Source organism: Loxodonta africana, chromosome 6, assembly GCF_030014295.1.
Source record: "Loxodonta africana isolate mLoxAfr1 chromosome 6, mLoxAfr1.hap2, whole genome shotgun sequence".
Classification (NCBI taxonomy): Eukaryota; Metazoa; Chordata; class Mammalia; order Proboscidea; family Elephantidae; genus Loxodonta; species Loxodonta africana.
This window is the reverse complement of record NC_087347.1, coordinates 48,851,387-48,868,241: the sequence shown is the minus strand read 5'-3', so window position 1 is coordinate 48,868,241 and position 16,855 is coordinate 48,851,387. Positions and strand designations below refer to the sequence as shown.

At 39.9% G+C, this 16,855-nt stretch overlaps 1 protein-coding gene across 1 annotated transcript in view; it reads right to left on the bottom strand.

The window, feature by feature from the left end:
* Positions 1-16,855, bottom strand: part of RFTN2 (raftlin family member 2) — a 97,058-nt gene that overhangs the window by 34,989 nt on the left and 45,214 nt on the right. The gene's annotated exons all lie outside the window — the stretch shown is intronic.

The following is a 16,855-nucleotide window of genomic DNA, read 5'->3' as shown; positions in this document are numbered from 1 at the left end:
ACCAAACATGAGATACTAGTTTCTTCCTCTACTTACATAAAAATGTGCAACTTCTGCTTTGGCTGACACGTGAGGATTTACAGGAAATTATTGGGACACTTAAGTGTCTTAAATAACTGAATAGAGTTCTAATGCTTCAAGCTGGGTTGCCCACAAGGCTGCTGAGCCCTTTCTAAGGGCTGTAGAAAATGAAGAGGAGAGTAGGGCTCCTGACACCACAGTGAGAAGAAAAAAAAATTTTTTTATCTTGTTCTTAGGGAACAAACTTTTTTGCATTCCTAGTACTTCTATTCTATGTTCTAAAAATGTGTGTGTGTTTTCTCTGTCTCTCATAATGGAAGGCTGTTATTCAGCATTTCTGAAAGTCCATCAGAATCATTTTGGGATTTGCTAAAATGCAGATTCCTTGTCCTCACCCCAGATTATTACTGAATCAGAGCTCAAAACCCTTCCATTTTATTCTAGTGATTTTTCTTAAGGTCAGAAATATTAGCTGCTAGCTTGCCTAACTTGATTCTCTACCAAATTTGCCCTTAAGAGTTTAATGTCAATTTTTACCTTGATTTCTTGAAGACAAAAGGATTGAGTCCATTTATAGAATTATATAGTGGTAATGTTTAAGAAGAGATTCTGACAAGTTTTCAAGGCTGACAGCAATAACCCTGGAACAATATAGTGATATTATATAACAACATCATGATGTTTCCATGGTAACATAGCTTTAAACCTTGGTGGTATGATATCGCCTAAGATAATGAAGCAACGACCTTAAGCTAGGGACACAGTATGGAAAAAAAATGTTTATGCAATCTGATAACAGGATATATTTGAGTAATGAAAGAAATGAGGGAGGAACACGCACCTTATATACAGACCATTCAAGTATGGCTTAGGTGATAGAAGAGTTTGAAAAAAGTTTACATTGCTTAATACACTATTATAGATAACACAAAAATATTTAAGGAATGAAGTTTTGCTGGCATGGGTCTAAGTTGTATTTTCAAACATGTGGGCCCCAGAAGAAATATGAAATACTTTTGTTTTTCTGGGTGTGAGCACACATTTATGTATACATGCTTACAGTGTTGTCATTTGTTTCTATTGCTGTTACTGGCTTATAGGGCTTAGAGCTAATACGAAGTACGTGAACTACACTATTTACATTTTCCTAAACATCCTGATGTAGGACAAGCCACATTATCATATTTGACAATTGGGTTCAACATATTATGGATTTTGGTTCTACTGAAGTATCAGGTCTCATATTAATAGGTCTAACGTATAATGTCTTGGAAGAAGTACAGCCAGAATGCTCCTTAGAAGCAAGAATGGCAAGACTTCATCTCACATACTTTGAACATATTATCAGGAAGGATCAGTCCTTAAAGGACATCATGCTTGGTAGAATATCAGTGAAAAAGAGGAAGACCCTCAATGAGATGGATTGTCACAATGGCTGCAACAATGGGCTCAAGCATAACGATTGTGAGGATGGCACAGGACTGGGCAGTGTTTCGTTCTGTTGTACATAGATAGGGTCGTTATGAGTCAGAACCAACTCGGTGGCACCTGTCTTCATTATCTAGTGCTGCTATAACAGAAATACCACAAGTGGATGGCTCTAACAAAGAGAAGTTTATTGTTTCACAACCAGTAGGCTACAAGTCCAAATTCAGGGCATCAGCTCCAGGGGAAGGCTTTCTCTCTCTGTTGGCTCTGGAGGAAGGTCCTTGTCATCAGTCTTCCCTTGGTCTGGGAGCATCTCAGCACAGGAACCTCAGGTCCAAAGGGCCTCTCTGTTCCCGGTGCTGCTTTCTTGGTAGTATTAGGTTTCCCTGTCTTTCTGCTAGCTTCTTTCTTTTATATTCCAAAAGGGTTTGGTTTAAGACACTATCTAATCTTGTAGACCTCATCAGTATAATGGACAATAATCCATCTTGGAAATACTGATGGTGTAGTGGTTATAGAGCTACAGCTGCTAACCAAAGGGCTGGCAGTTCAAATCCACCAGGCACTCCTTGGAAACCCTATGGAGCAGTTCCACTCTGTCCTATAGGGTCATTATGAGTTGGAATCAACTCAACGGCAGCAGGTTTGGTTTGGTTTGGTTAATCCATCTTATTACATCATAATGATAGGATTTACAGCACATAGGAAGATCACATCAGATGATAAAATGATAGACAATCATATAATACTGGGAATCACGACCTAGCCCAGTTCACAGATTTTTTTTTTAATTGACCTTTAGATGAAAGTTTACAGAACAAACTAGTTTCTCATCAAACAGTTAGTACACACATTGTTGTGTGACATTGGTTAACATCCCCATGACATGTCAACACTTCCCTTCTCAACCCTGGCTTCCCTATTACCAGCTTTCCTGTCCCCTTCTACTTCCCAGTCCCCGCCCCAGTGCTGGTATGCCCCTTTAGTCTTGTTTTGTTCCATGGACCTGTTCAATCTTTGGCTGAAGGGTGAGCCTCAGGAGTGGCCTCATTACTAAGCTGAAACGGTGTCTGGAGTCCATACTCTTAGGGTTTCTCCAGTCTCCGTGACGCCAGGAAGTCTGGTCTTTCTTTTTGAGTTAGAATTTTGTTTTACATTTTTCTCCAGCTCTGTCCAGGACTGTCTGTTGTGATCCCTGCCAGAGCAGTCAGTGGTGGTAGCCGGGCACCATCTCGTTGTACTGGACTCAGTCTGGTAGAGGCTGTGGTAGATGTGGTTCATTAGTCCTTCAGACTAATCTTTCCCTTGTGTCTTTAGGTTTCATCATTATTCCTTGCTCCTGAAGGGGTGAGACCAGTGCAGTGTCCTAGATGGCTGCTCACAGGTTTTAAGAACCCAGGCGCTACTCACCAAGTAGAATGTAGAACATTTTCTTTATAAACTCTGCTATGCCAATTGAACTAGATGTTCCCTGAGACCATGGTCCCCAGAACCCTCAGCCCAGCAATTTGGTCCCTTAGGGAGTTTGGGTGTGTCTATGGAGCTACCATGGCCCTGCATTTTTCAGGCTGTGCTGGCTTTCCTGTATTGTATACTGTCTTACCCTTCACCAAAGTTACCACTTATCTATTGTGTTTTTCCATCCCTACCCCTCCCCACCCTCATAACCATCAAAGATTGTTTCTTTTTGTATGTAAACCTTTTCTTGAGTTTTTACAGTAGTGGTCTCATACATATTTGTCCTTTTGTGATTGACTTATTTCACTCAGCATAATGTCCTGCAGATGCATCCATGTTACATGATGCTTCACAGATTCATCATTGTTCTTTAGCATTGCGTAATACTCCATTGCATGTATGTACCACAGTTTTTTTAACCATTCATCTGATAATGGGCATCTAGGTTGTTTCCATGTTTTTGCTATTGTGAACAATGCTGTAACAAACATGTGTGTACATATATCTATTCAATTGATGACTCTTATTTCTTTAAGATATATTCCTGGGAGTGGGATTGCTGGATCATATGGTATTTCTATTTCTAGCTTTCTAAGGAAGTGCCATACATTTTCCAAAATGGTTGTATCACTTTGCATTCCCACCAGCAGTGCTTAAGAGTTCTCCCCGCAGCCTCTCCAACATTTGTTATTTTCTGTTTTATTGATTCTTTCCAGTAACGCCGGGGTGAGATGGTATCTCACTGTGGTTTTGATTTGCGTTTCTCTGATGGCTAGAGATTGTGAGCATTTCCTCATGTGTCTGTTGGCCACTTGAATGTCTTCTTCGATGAGGTGTCTGTTCATATCCTTTGTTGTTGTTGTTGTTAGGTGCCATCAAGTCAGTTCCGACTCATAGCGACCCTATGCACAACAGAACGAAACACTGCCAGGTACTGAGCCATCCTTACAATCATTGTTATGCTTGAGCTCATTGTTGCAGCCACTGCGTCAATCCACCTCGTTGACGGTCTTCCTCTTTTCTGCTGACCCTGTACTCTGTGAAGCATGATGTCCTTCTCCAGGGACTGATCCCTCCTGACAACGTGTCCAAAGTATGTAAGACGCAGTCTTGCCATCCTTGCCTCTAAGGAGCGTTCTGGTTGTACTTCTTCTAAGACGGATTTGTTCGTTCTTTTTGGCAGTCAATTGTATATTTAACATTCTTCACCAACACCACAATTCAAAGGCATCAATTCTTCGGTCTTCTTTATTTATTGTCCAGCTTTCACATGCATATGATGCAATCAAAAATACCATGGCTTGGGTCAGGTGCACCTTAGTCTTCAAGGTGACATCTTTGCTCTTCAACACTTAAAGAGGTCCTTTGCAGCAGATTTGCCCAATGCAATGCGTCTTTTGATTTCTTGACTGCTGCTTCCATGGCTGTTGATTGTGGATCCAAGTAAAATGAAATCCTTGACAACTTCAATCTTTTCTCCATTTATAAATGATGTTGCTCATTGGTCCAGTTGTGAGGATTTCTGTTTTCTTTATGTTGAGGTGCAATCCATACTGAAGGCTGTGGTCTTTGATCTTCATTAGTAAGTGCTTCAAGTCCTCTTCACTTTCAGCAAGCAAGGTTGTGTCATCTGCATAACGCAGGTTATTAATGAGACTTCCTCCAATCCTGATGCCCTGTTCTTCATATAGTCCAGCTTCTTGTAGCCTTTACCCTGGTGATGTAGTGGTTAAGTGCTACATCTGCTAACCAAAAGGCTGGCAGTTCAAATCTACCAGGCACACCTTGGAAACTCTATGGCACAATTCTACTCATATCCTTTGCCCATTTTTAAACTAGATTATTTGTCTTTTTGTTGTAGAAGTGTTGGATTTTCTTTAGATTTTAGAGATTAGACCTTTGATTTGTAATAGCCAAAAATTATTTCCCAGTCTGTAGGTTCTCTTTTGATTCTTTTGGTTAAGTCTTTTGATGACCATAAGTGTTTAGTTTTTAGAAGATCATTTTTTTGCAGATGGACATCCAGCTTTGCTTGCCAGTACCATTTGTTAAAAAGACTGTCTTTTTTCAAAGAATTATCCCTACAACTTGAACAAATAGAAAGAGAGCAACAAAAGAAACCCTCAGGCACCAGAAGAAAGCAAATGATAAAAATTAGAGCAGAGCTAAATGAAATAGGAAACAGAAAAACAACTGAAAGAATTAACAAGACCAAAAGCTGGTTCTTTGAAAAAATCAGCAAAATTGATAAACCATTGGCCAAAGTGACAAAAGAAAAACAGGAGAGGAAGCAAATAACCTGAATAAGAAATGAGATGGACAATATTACAACAAGCCCGACTGAAATTAAAAGAATCATATCAGATTACTATGAAAAATTGTACTCTAACAAATTTGAAAACCTAGAAGAAATGGATGATTTCCTAGAAACACACTACCTACCTAAACTAACACAAACAGGTAGAACAACTAAATAGACCCATAACAAAAGAGATTGAAAAGGTAATCAAAAAACTTCCAACAAAAGAAAGCCATGGCCCGGATGGCTTCACTGCAGAGTTCTACCAAACTTTCAGAAAAGAGTTAACACTACTACTACTAAAGGTATTTCAGAGCATAGAAAAGGATGGAATACTCCCAAACTCATTCCATGAAGCCAGCATATCCCTGATACCAAAACCAGGTAAAGACATCACAAGAGAAGAAAATTACAGGCCTATATCTGTCATGAACTTAGATGCAAAAATCCTCAACAAAATTCTAGCCAATAGAATTCAACAATATATCAAAAAAATAATTCACCATGACCAAGTGGGATTCAGACCAGGTATGTAGAGGTGGTTCCACATTAGAAAAACAATTAATGTAATCCATAATATAAATGAAACAAAAGCAAGAATCACATGATTTTATCAATTGATGCAGAAAAGGCATTTGACAAAGTTCGACATCCATTCATGATAAAAACTCTGAGTAAAATAGGAATAGAAAGAAAATTTCTGAACATAATAAAGGGCATTTAAACAAAGCCAACAGCCAACATCATCCTAAATGGAGAGACACCGAAAGCATTTCCCTTGATAACGGAAACCAGACAAGGATGCCCTTTATCAACACTCTTATTCACCATTGTGCTGGAGGTCCTAGCCAGAGCCATTAGGCTAGACAAAGAAATAAAGAGGATCTAGATTTTTTAAAAAAAAAAAAAAAAAAATTTTTTTTTTTTTAAGATTGGCATGGAAGAAATAAAAGTATCTCTATTTGCAGATGACATGATCTTATACACAGAAAACCCTAAAGAATCCTCAAGAAAACTACTGAAACTAACAGTTCAGCAGAGTATCGAGATACAAGGTAAACACACAAAAATCAGTTGGATTCCTCTACACCAACAAAAAGGACATTGAAGAGGAAATCACCAAATCAATACCGTTTACAGTAGCCCCCAAGAAGTTAAAGTACTTAAGAATAAATCTTACCAGAGATGTAAAAGACTTACACAAAGAAAACTACAGTACACTTCTGCAAGAAACCAAAAGAGACCTACATAAGTGGAAAAACATACCTTGCTCGTGGATAGGAAGACTTAACATTATAAAAAATGTCTATTCTACCAAAAGCAGTCTATACATTTAATGCAATTCCGATCCAAATCCCAACGACATTTTTTAATGAGATGGAGAAACAAATCACCTACTTCATATGGAAGGGAAAGAGGCCCCGGGTAAGTAAAGCATTATTGAAAAAGAAGAACAAAGTGGGAGGCCTTACTCTACCTAATTTTAGAACCTATTGTACTGCCACAGTAGTCAAAACAGCCTGGTACTGGTACAACAACAGATACATGGACCAATGGAACAGAATTGAGAATCCATACATAAATCCATCCACATATAAGCAGTTGATATTTGACAAAGGTCCCAAAACAGTTAAATGGGGAAAAGACAGTCTGTTTAACAAATGGCGCCGGCATAACTGGATAGCCATCTGCAAAAAAATGAAAGAAGACCCATACCTCACTCCATGCACAAAAACTAACTCAAAATGGATCAAAGACCTAAATATAAAATCTAAAATGATAAAGATCATGGAAGAAAAAACAGGGACAACATTAGGAGCCCTAATACATGGCATAAACAGTATAGAGAACATTACTAACAATGCAGAAGAAAAACTAGATGAGTGGGAGCTCCTAAAGATCAAACACCTATGCTCATCCAAAGACTTCACCAGAAGAGTAAAAAGATTACCTACAGTCTGGGAAAAAGTTTTTAGCTGTGACATTTCTGATCAGTGCCTCATCTCTAAAATCTACATGATACTGCAAAAAATCAACTACAAAAAGACAAATAACCCAATTAAAAAATGGGCAAAAGATATGAATAGACACTTTATTGAAGAAGACATTCAGGTAGCTAACAGATACATGAGCCTGGCATTAAGCCAAAAAACACAAAAGAATAAATGTTGGAGAGGCTGTAGAGAGACTGGAACACTTCTACACTGCTGGTGGGAATGTCAAATGGTACAACGACTTTGGAAATCCATTTGGCGCTTCCTTAAACAGCTAGAAATAGAACTACCATATGATCCAGCAATCCCACTCCTTGGAATATATCCTAGAGAAATAAGAGCCTTTACACGAACAGATACATGCACACCCATGTTCATTGCAGCACTGTTTACAATAGCAAAAACATGGAAGCAACCAAGGTGCCCATCAATGGATAAATGGATAAATAAATGATGGTATCTTCACACGATGGAATATTACACATCGATAAAGAACAGTGATGAATCTGGGAAACATTTCATAACATGGAGGAACCTGGAAGGCATTATGCTGAGTGAAATTAGTCAGTTGCAAAAGGACAAATATTGTATAAGACCGCTATTATAAGAACTCAAGAAATAGTTTAAACAGAGTAGAAAATATTCTTTGATAGTTACGAGAGTGGGGAGGGAGGGAGGGTGGGAGACAGGTGTTCACTAATTAGATAGTAGATAAAAACTACTTTAGATGACGAGAAAGACAACACGCAATACAGGGAGGTCAGCACAGCTGGACTAAACGAAAAGCAAAGAAGTTTCCAGAATAAACTGAATGCTTCGAAGGCCAGCGTAGCAGGGGCGGGGGTTTGGGGACCATGGTTTCAGGGGACATCTAAGTAAATTGGCATAATAAAATCTATCAAGAAAACTTTCTTCATCCCACCTTGGAGAGAGGCATCTGGGGTCTTAAACGCTCGCAAGCAGCAATCTAAGATGCATCGATTGGTCTCAACCCACCTGGATCAAAGGAGAATGAAGAATACCAAGGACACAAGGTAATTACGAGCCCAAGAGACAGAAAAGACCACGTAAACCAGAGATTACATCAGCCTGAGACCAGAAGAACTACATGGTGCCTGGCTACAACCAATGACTGCCCTGACAGGGAACACAACAGAGAACCCCTGAGGGAGCAGAAGAGCAGTGGGGTGCAGACCCAAAATTCTCGTAAAAAGACCAGACTTAATGGTCTGACTGAGACTAGAAGGACCCTGGCGGTCATGGGCCCCAGGCCTTCTGTTGGCCCAGAACAGGAACCATTCCCAAAGCCAACTCTTCAGACAGGGATTGGACTGGACAATGGGTTGGAGAGGGATGCTGGTGAGGAGTGAACTTCTTCGATCAGGTGGACAATTGAGACTATGTTGGCAACTCCTCCCTGGAGGGGAGATGAGAGGGTAGAGGGGGTTAGAAGCTGGTGAACTGGACATGAAAAGAGGGAGTGGAGGGAGGGAGCGGGTTGTCTCATTAGAGGGAGAATAATTGGGAGTATGTAGCAAGGTGTTATGTAAGTTTTTGTGTGAGAGACTGACTTGATTTGTAAACTTTCACTTAAAGCACAATAAAAATTAAAAAAAATAAAAAGGACTGTCTTTTTCCCATTTGATGGACTATGGGCACCTGTTGAAGATTAGGTGGCCATAGGCGGATGGATTTACATCTGGGTTCTCAATTCTCTTCCATTGGTCAATGTATCTGTTGTATCAGCACCAGGCTGTTTTGACTACTGTAGCTGTATAGTAGGTTCTGAAGTCAGGTAGTTCGAGTCTTCCTACTTTATTCTTCTTCAGTAGTGCTTTCCTTATCCGGGGCCTCTTCCCTTTCCATATAAAGTTAATAATAAGTTTTCCATCTCTTTAAAGAACGTTGTTGGTATTTGGATCAGAATTGCATTATATTTGTAAATCTCTTTGGGCAGAATTGTCATTTTCACAATGTTGAGTCTACCTATCCATGAGCATGGTATGTTTTTCCATTTATGTAGATCTCTTTTGGTTTTTTGTTGACAGATATTTTTTGGGGATACAATTCAATCCATGGCATTTCACCCTTCGCCCCCCCCCCAAATTCATGTCCTTGCCACATGTAACGTATATTCGTCCCATAATATCATAGCAAAAGTCTTAACTTCAAGTCCAAAATCCAAAAATTCCTCTTCATTTGTGAAATCTAGAATACAACTTATCTGCTTCCAAAGGTACATTGGCAGAACAGGCACAAGTTAGACATTTCCATTATAAATAGGAGAAACTGGAGGAAAAGAAGGGATAACAGGCACCAAACAAGGTCAGCAGAACATTACATTAGCCCTCAAGGCTTTGAAAATAATCCTCTGTTCTCTGAGACAATTTACACAATGGCCTTGCCCTCCCAGATTCTAAGTATTGGCCACACTCTCCAGATTCTGAGCGGAGGCCCCTCGGTCCTGGGCTTCAGCTCCGCCTTCCAGGTGCACTGAGACAGCAGCTCTGCTCCCTGAGCTTTAGGTGCACCGTTCTCCTAGTCCATCTGAGTGGCAACTCCACCCTTAGAAATACCATGGCTCCACCCTTTGAAATCCCAGAGGTCATGGCCATACCTTTTGAGACTGAGGCAGCTCAGCTTCTAGTGTTCCTTGTCTCTTCAGCTTCTGTTTCATGGTTTCTTGGCCTCTTGGCTCTTCAGGCTTCACACCCGCATCTGCTCTGCTGGGGCAAGTGTTCCAAAGCTCTGTAGCTCCATTGATAAGTGTCTGGAGGCATCCCACTCTGCCAAGGAGCCTCCTGTGCACAGGCACTCAGCTCTCTCACTCCGGGGGTCAGCTCTAGCACTGTGTGGTGCTGGTCTCCTGGTTTGGGTGCTACAGGTTTGCTGCTACTGCCAGTCCTCTGCTGCTGTTTCTCACCATCTGCACCTTCTCTGGTGTCAACAATTCTCCCTTCCAAGTCTTCTATCCATTCACAGTTTCAAAACCATTTCCATATTTTAGGTATCTGTTAGAGCAGCACCCCACTCTTGGCACCAAATTATGTCTTAGTCATCTAGTGCTGCTATAACAGAAATACCACAAGTGGATGGCTTTAACAAAAAGAAATTTATTCACAGTCTAGTAGGCTACAAGTCCAAATTCAGGGTGCCAGCTCCGGGGAAGGCTTTCTGTCTCTGTCGGCTCTGGAGGAAGGTCCTTGTCCTCAATCTTCCCTTGGTCTGGGAGCATCTCAGTGCAGGAACCTCAGGTCCAAAGGACACACTCTGCTCCTGGTACTGCTTTCTTGGCGGTATGAGATCCCCATGTCTCTCTGCTTGCTTCTCTCTTTTATATCTCGAAAGAGATTGGCTTAAGACACTATTTAATCTAGTATATCTCATCAATATAACTGCCACTAATCCAACTAATTATATTATAGTGATAGGATTTACAACACATAGGGAAATTACATCAGATGATAAAATGGTAGACAACCATACAATACTGGGAATCATGACCTAGCCAAAAGTTGTCAGATATTTTTGGGGAACACAGTTCAATCCATGATAGCACCTAACAACAATAACAAATGTATTAGCTCAGTATGCACCAGCTCTGCAATGATACTTTACATGTACCATCTTAATCTTCATGGCAACCCAGTGAAGTTGATATCGTTATCCCATTTTCCAGATAAGGAAACTGAGACTTAAAGAGGTTAGGTGATTTGCACAGCTAGTAAATGGGTGAAGCTGTAATCAAAATGAGCTATGTTTAGTTCCAAAGCCTGAGCTCTTAACCGTTCTTCTAGTACCGGAGACTACACATTTTCAGGCTTTTTCATACACCCTGACCAAGATGAACTGTATATAATATTTTCCTTTATATTTAATGATGACATGGCTCACAGTGATTACTATCTTCGTGTGTACTGAAGCAGCTAAGACCTGCATGTGACTGTTATGGGGACAGTATATTTGGACAAGAATAAAAAGGCAGAAGATAAACACTTTTACCAACAATTCTTGTTACCAGATAACAAAATGAACTTTTTACCTTTCATTCTATTTTGGCTACATTGCAGGTACTTGGAAGGACCAAACTTATAAAATATAAAGAAACAAAATAAACATCAATATTGTACAATATCCCCTTGCATAAAAAGTACAGTAGGCTCTGTGCATTTTAGTGTGCTTGTTGTATAAGGGCAATTACTGCCAAGTACATTTTTCTCCTATCTACTTCATTTAAAGTCAATAGCAGATTCCTAAATGGGGATCTGCTAAATGGTGATACTGCTTGTTGGTCTCATTACTATTTGGAGATACCGTCTAAATTTGACAGTCTATAATCTCTCTTCTTTTTAATACTCACACAAAACCTAGGGACTAAAGCACTTTATTTAGCCCTTGATTAGTTAGTGTACTATATTACGCAGTGTACAAGTTTGACCTACTCCAACCAGAACGCAAGCCCCTGGTTATTTTATTTTACTAAACTATACAGTACACATGTAAGTTAAGCTCCTTTAGGGCTGACACCATCATAGCTTACACATCTTTTTATTAATTGATTTTTTCCTTTTCAAAACTGATTTTTTTAAAAAAAGCAGACATAATCTACTCTGTCCTATAGGGTCACTATGAGTCGGAATCGACTTGATGGCACTGGGTAATATGCTTACAAGGAAACGCATATTCCTTGTAAAAAAGCCAAATAATAAAAACACGTATAAAGACAAAGTGGCCCATACTTCACAGCATACACAAAACCTAACTCAAAATGGATCAAAGACCTAAACATTAAAGCTGAAGCTATAAACTTCTTAGAAGAAAACACAGGGAAAGAACTATAGAATCTATTTAAAAAATATATATATGTCAAATACACTATTAATGCATGAATAGCAGAAGTCAAATTAGATAACAGGGACCTCCTAAAAATTAAATACTTATGCTCATCATAAGAGTAAAAAAAAAAACAAAACCAAAAACCTACAGACTGGGAAAAAATTACTGAGAATGACATAGCTGATAAGGGTTTAATCTCTAAAATATATGGAAAACTTCAACAACTCCATAACAAAAAGACAAAGAATCTAATTAAAAAATGGGCAAAGGATATGAACAGACACTTCACCAAAGAGGACATTCAAGTGGCCAACAGGCTATGAAGAAATGCTCGTGATCATTAGCCATTGTTGTTGTGTGCCTTTGAGTCGATTCTGACTCATAGCAATACTACAGGACAGAGAAGAACTGCCCCACAGGGTTTTTTTTGTTTTAATGAAAACAGATTGCCACATCTTTCTCCTGCAGAGCAGCTGGTGAGTTCGAACTGACTACCTTTTGTTTAGCAGCCAAACACTTAACTACTGCCCCACCAAAGCCCCTTTGATTAGCCATTAACCAAAAAAAAAGAAAAAAAAAACGCAAACCGACTACTGTCGAGTTGATTCCAACTCAAGGCAACCCTACAGGGCAACGTTAGAATTGCCCCATAGGGTTTCCATGGCTGTAAATCTTTACGGAAGCAGATTGCCATATCTTTCTCTTGCAGAGTGGCTGGGGGTTCAAACTGCTGACCTTTTGATTTGCAGCTGAGAGGTTTAACCACTGTACCATCAGGGCTCCTACCATTAGCCATTAGAGAGATGCAAATCAAAGCTACAATGAGATAGCATCTCACCTCTGCAAAAATGGCATTGATTAAAAAAGAAGAAAACAACAAATGTTGGCAAGGCCGTGGAGAGATTGGAACCCTTATCCACTGCTGGTGGGGTTGTAAAATGGTATAACCGCTATGGAAAACAGTATGGTGCTTTCTCAAAAAACTAGAAATAGAACTACCATATAATCCAGAAATCCAAGTGTTAGGTATATACCGTAGAGATCTAATACTAAAGATATAATCAGACATATGCACACCTATGTTCATTGCAGCACTATTCACAACAGCAAAAAGATGGAAACAACCTAAGTGCCCATCAACAGATGAACGGAAAAGTAATATGTGGTACATGCATACAATGGAATACTATGCAGCCATAAAGAATAATGATGAATCCTCAAAATATAATGTGGATGAAACTGGAGGACATTATGCTGAGTGAAATAAGTCAATCACAAAAGGACAAATACTGTACGATCTCACTGTTACAAAAATACACAAATAGGTATACATACTAAAACCAACATTCACTGGATATGTTAGGGGAATGGGGAAATCACTTTCTAGATAGTAGACACTTGTTATTTTTGAGGATGGGAAATATAGCAACAAATGTGGGAGAAGTATGCACAACTTGACCAAGGTAAATGATGTCACTAAGAATGATGCAAGAAAAAAAGGACATTTTTGATAAATGCTAGGACATATACAACTGTGCAACAACTTAAAAACAGGAATGTGGACACATGTGTATATATGTATGCAAGTATATAGGTATGTATATGTGTGGGCGTATATAGATGTATCTATAAAAACCTATACACATGTATATATATGTTAAGTGTCTGCATTCATGTATATTCATATATACAATAAAGCACATAGGTGACACAAATACAAACATTTATTAAACACCTTGCAAGATTAATATATGGGGTCTGAGAGCCTAGGACCGTAGTTCTGTGGGACAGCTCAGTCAGTGGGCATAACATAGTAAGTTAAGTTTATGTTCTACATCCTAGTTTGGTGAACAGTGCCTGGGGTCTTAAAAGCTTGTGAGCAGCCATTTAAGATACAACCGTTGGTCTCTATGCTTCTGGAGTAAAACAGAATGAAGGAAATGAAAGACGAAGAGAAGAAACTAATTCACAGGAATAATAGCCTACACAAATCATGACCTCATCTACCCTGAGACCAGAAGAACTAGACCCATGAATACTCTGCTCCTTTAAAAATCATCTATATGAGACCAGACAGTCAACACTCATTTTAAAGCAAAGATGAGAAGCAAAAAGCCAGGAAAACTAGACTACTGGAAACGGAACAACCAGAATAGAAGTAATGAGAAAGTTGACACATTGTATAAAAGGTAACCAATGTCACTGAACAAACTGTGTAGAAATTGTTAAATGGGAACCTGATTTGCTGTGTAAACTTTCACTGAAAACACAATAAAATATTATTGAAAAAAAACAAAGTGGAAGTCCTCACTTTCCCCCTCCCCTACTCACAATCCCAAGAGCTATTCACTTATTAAAATTTTCTATGTAGTCTTTCAGAATTTGGATAGATACATTCAAAATGTATAAACTTAAAAAAATAGGGATTGTACTATAATACTGTCCCCAAACTTGCTTTTCTTTTAAAACTCAACAATTATCGTAGAAAGAATTCTATCATAGTACATACATAGATCTCATTTTGTTTTAAATCAGCTTCACACTATTTTATTGTATGGATAGCCCATAATTTATTTAACTAGTCTCCTATTGATAGACATTTATGTTGTGTCTAGATTTTCACTCTTACAGGCAATAGTTTAATGCGCAACCAAGCAACTAGCCCCTTTGCTATTTTAGTTACACATAAAGATAAACCTCCACAGGAAGACATGAAAGGTCTGCTTCTGTGACTAGTATGCCTTGGCAGATACGAAGGATGCAGGAGGTATTGGTGCCTCCCTAACTAGCTCTTCTCCCAAAACCAATATACAGCCAATTCTCATGCCAGCAGGTCTTCTAACCACTGGGTAGAGCCAGTGACATGCAAGTCTGTACACAGGGCAAGGTGATCAAGTCAAGCATGGCCCCAGGCTCCACCACCCTCCTCGTTCACATAAACTTGGGACGGACCTTTGTTTTCACCTTTGGCTTAGCCCTGTCCTCATTCCCGAACTAGTCCCAGCTAGAAGCAGGAAATGTTAAAGGAGCTCCAGCCCTGTGTTCAGCAAAGGCTCAGCATCAAGCCCATGGCTCAGTCTCTAATTCAGTGCCCAGTCATTCATATCACTTTAGAAAATATTCAGACTCATGAAAGCAGAAGCCCTGAGAAAATAAAAGGAAGGAATGTTAAATACGTTTTTTCATTAGGAAAAGGAACATGAAAGGTTCAGAACTCAAGAGTACTTTTGGAAAGGGCTAACTGTAACAGGACAAGCAAAACAGGCACCTGGAAGAGCCACCAAAAAGGGATGAGGGGGCCAAATACACCAGTTGTTCTAAGAGTGAGGGGAGAGTGCGATAGGGATAGACCAATCGCTCGGTGCATCGATGGAGAGGGGTAGGAAGACAAGGAAGAGGAATTCCCTTCTGTTTTATGACTTCCTGCAAAGTTCCTCAAACTTCAGTGTGCTTCAGGAACTTGTGAAAATGTCCATTCATGGGTTCTACTCTCAAAGCTTCTTACTCTGTCTGATGGAGGTGTGACCCCACATTTGTATTCTCATCAGCTCCCCAGATGATTCATATTGCCTGGTTTGAAGACCAAATCTTGTGAAATGCTGCTGTACCGTGACCTGACAGGTGTTTTACAGATTAGAAAAACCAAAAAACAAACCAAACCCAGTGCCGTCGAGTCAATTCTGACTCATAGTGACCCTATAGGACAGAGTAGAACTGCCCCATGGAGTTTCCAAGCAGCGCCTGGAGGATTTGAACTGCTGACCCTTTGGTTAGCAGCTGTAGCACTTAACCACTACGTCACCAGGGTTTCCAGATTAGAAAAAGCTGAGAAATAATGCTTCAGGGTATTGCCGCTCACGTTTTGAGAACAGTTACAATAGACTTCTGAGAAGAAAAGCAGATTAATAGCTTTTTTTAACTTCTAACCCTTCCTTTTTTGTTTTCAATCTTCTGTATCTTTACTCTGTATTCACCCTTATCCCTCACTCCTTCTGAAGAAGGTGTGGCTTTATTGTAAAGCCATATCAATCAAATGTTTTTAAAGTTTGTGGGGATGTCAGGAATTCTGGATGGGGCTGAGTTGCTGAACTGGGAAGACCAGAGAAGGCAAAGAGGGTGGGTGAGGCTGAGGAAGGGGGAGTTGCCTCCCCTTAGCTAAAACTGACAATCACTCAGAATGCTCAACTGTGGTTGACTGTGCTCAAAGGGAAGGGCCAGGTGGTACTGTCCTGTCCTCTGCAGGTAGTCACCGGCCCAGGCAGGACAATCATTTTCTGGATGCCAAAGAGGGCAGAAGGAACGTCTCTGGGTTCAAGGGAGAGCAAAGCATTTTACATGAAACACTTAATTGGCCTCTCGAAAAAAAAGTACCACTCAATTTTTCCTTTCCAGGAGAAGAAGAAAATTAGTAAAAGAAGAAAAAGAACAGGAAAACTCAGTACTTGTATAATGTTGGCATTTTGTTTCTACTGTAGGTATTTATTTTAATGGAAACAATAAGTCCGTGCGCCAGGGGAAAACTAACCCAGCACACCGGAGAAGAGGAATGGAGGCAGAAATGCTGGTGCTTCCCCATCCTGGCCTCTTTAGGTCCCTGCTTCAGTCCTAAGCCTGCTATGTGCTGGGGGAGGGCAGTTTGGCACACGCAGTGCAGTAGAGCTGGATAAGAGCCCTACGGAGGGTCGCATCTTACATTTGCAGATTTAAATGGACTCAATCTTCACTCCAGGGTAGAACCAGTATCTTGAGTGGGAAGCAAGAAGGTGCAATAATGCAATATGTGGTTGGAGAAGCAGCATTCAGAGTGCTGCAGACAGTG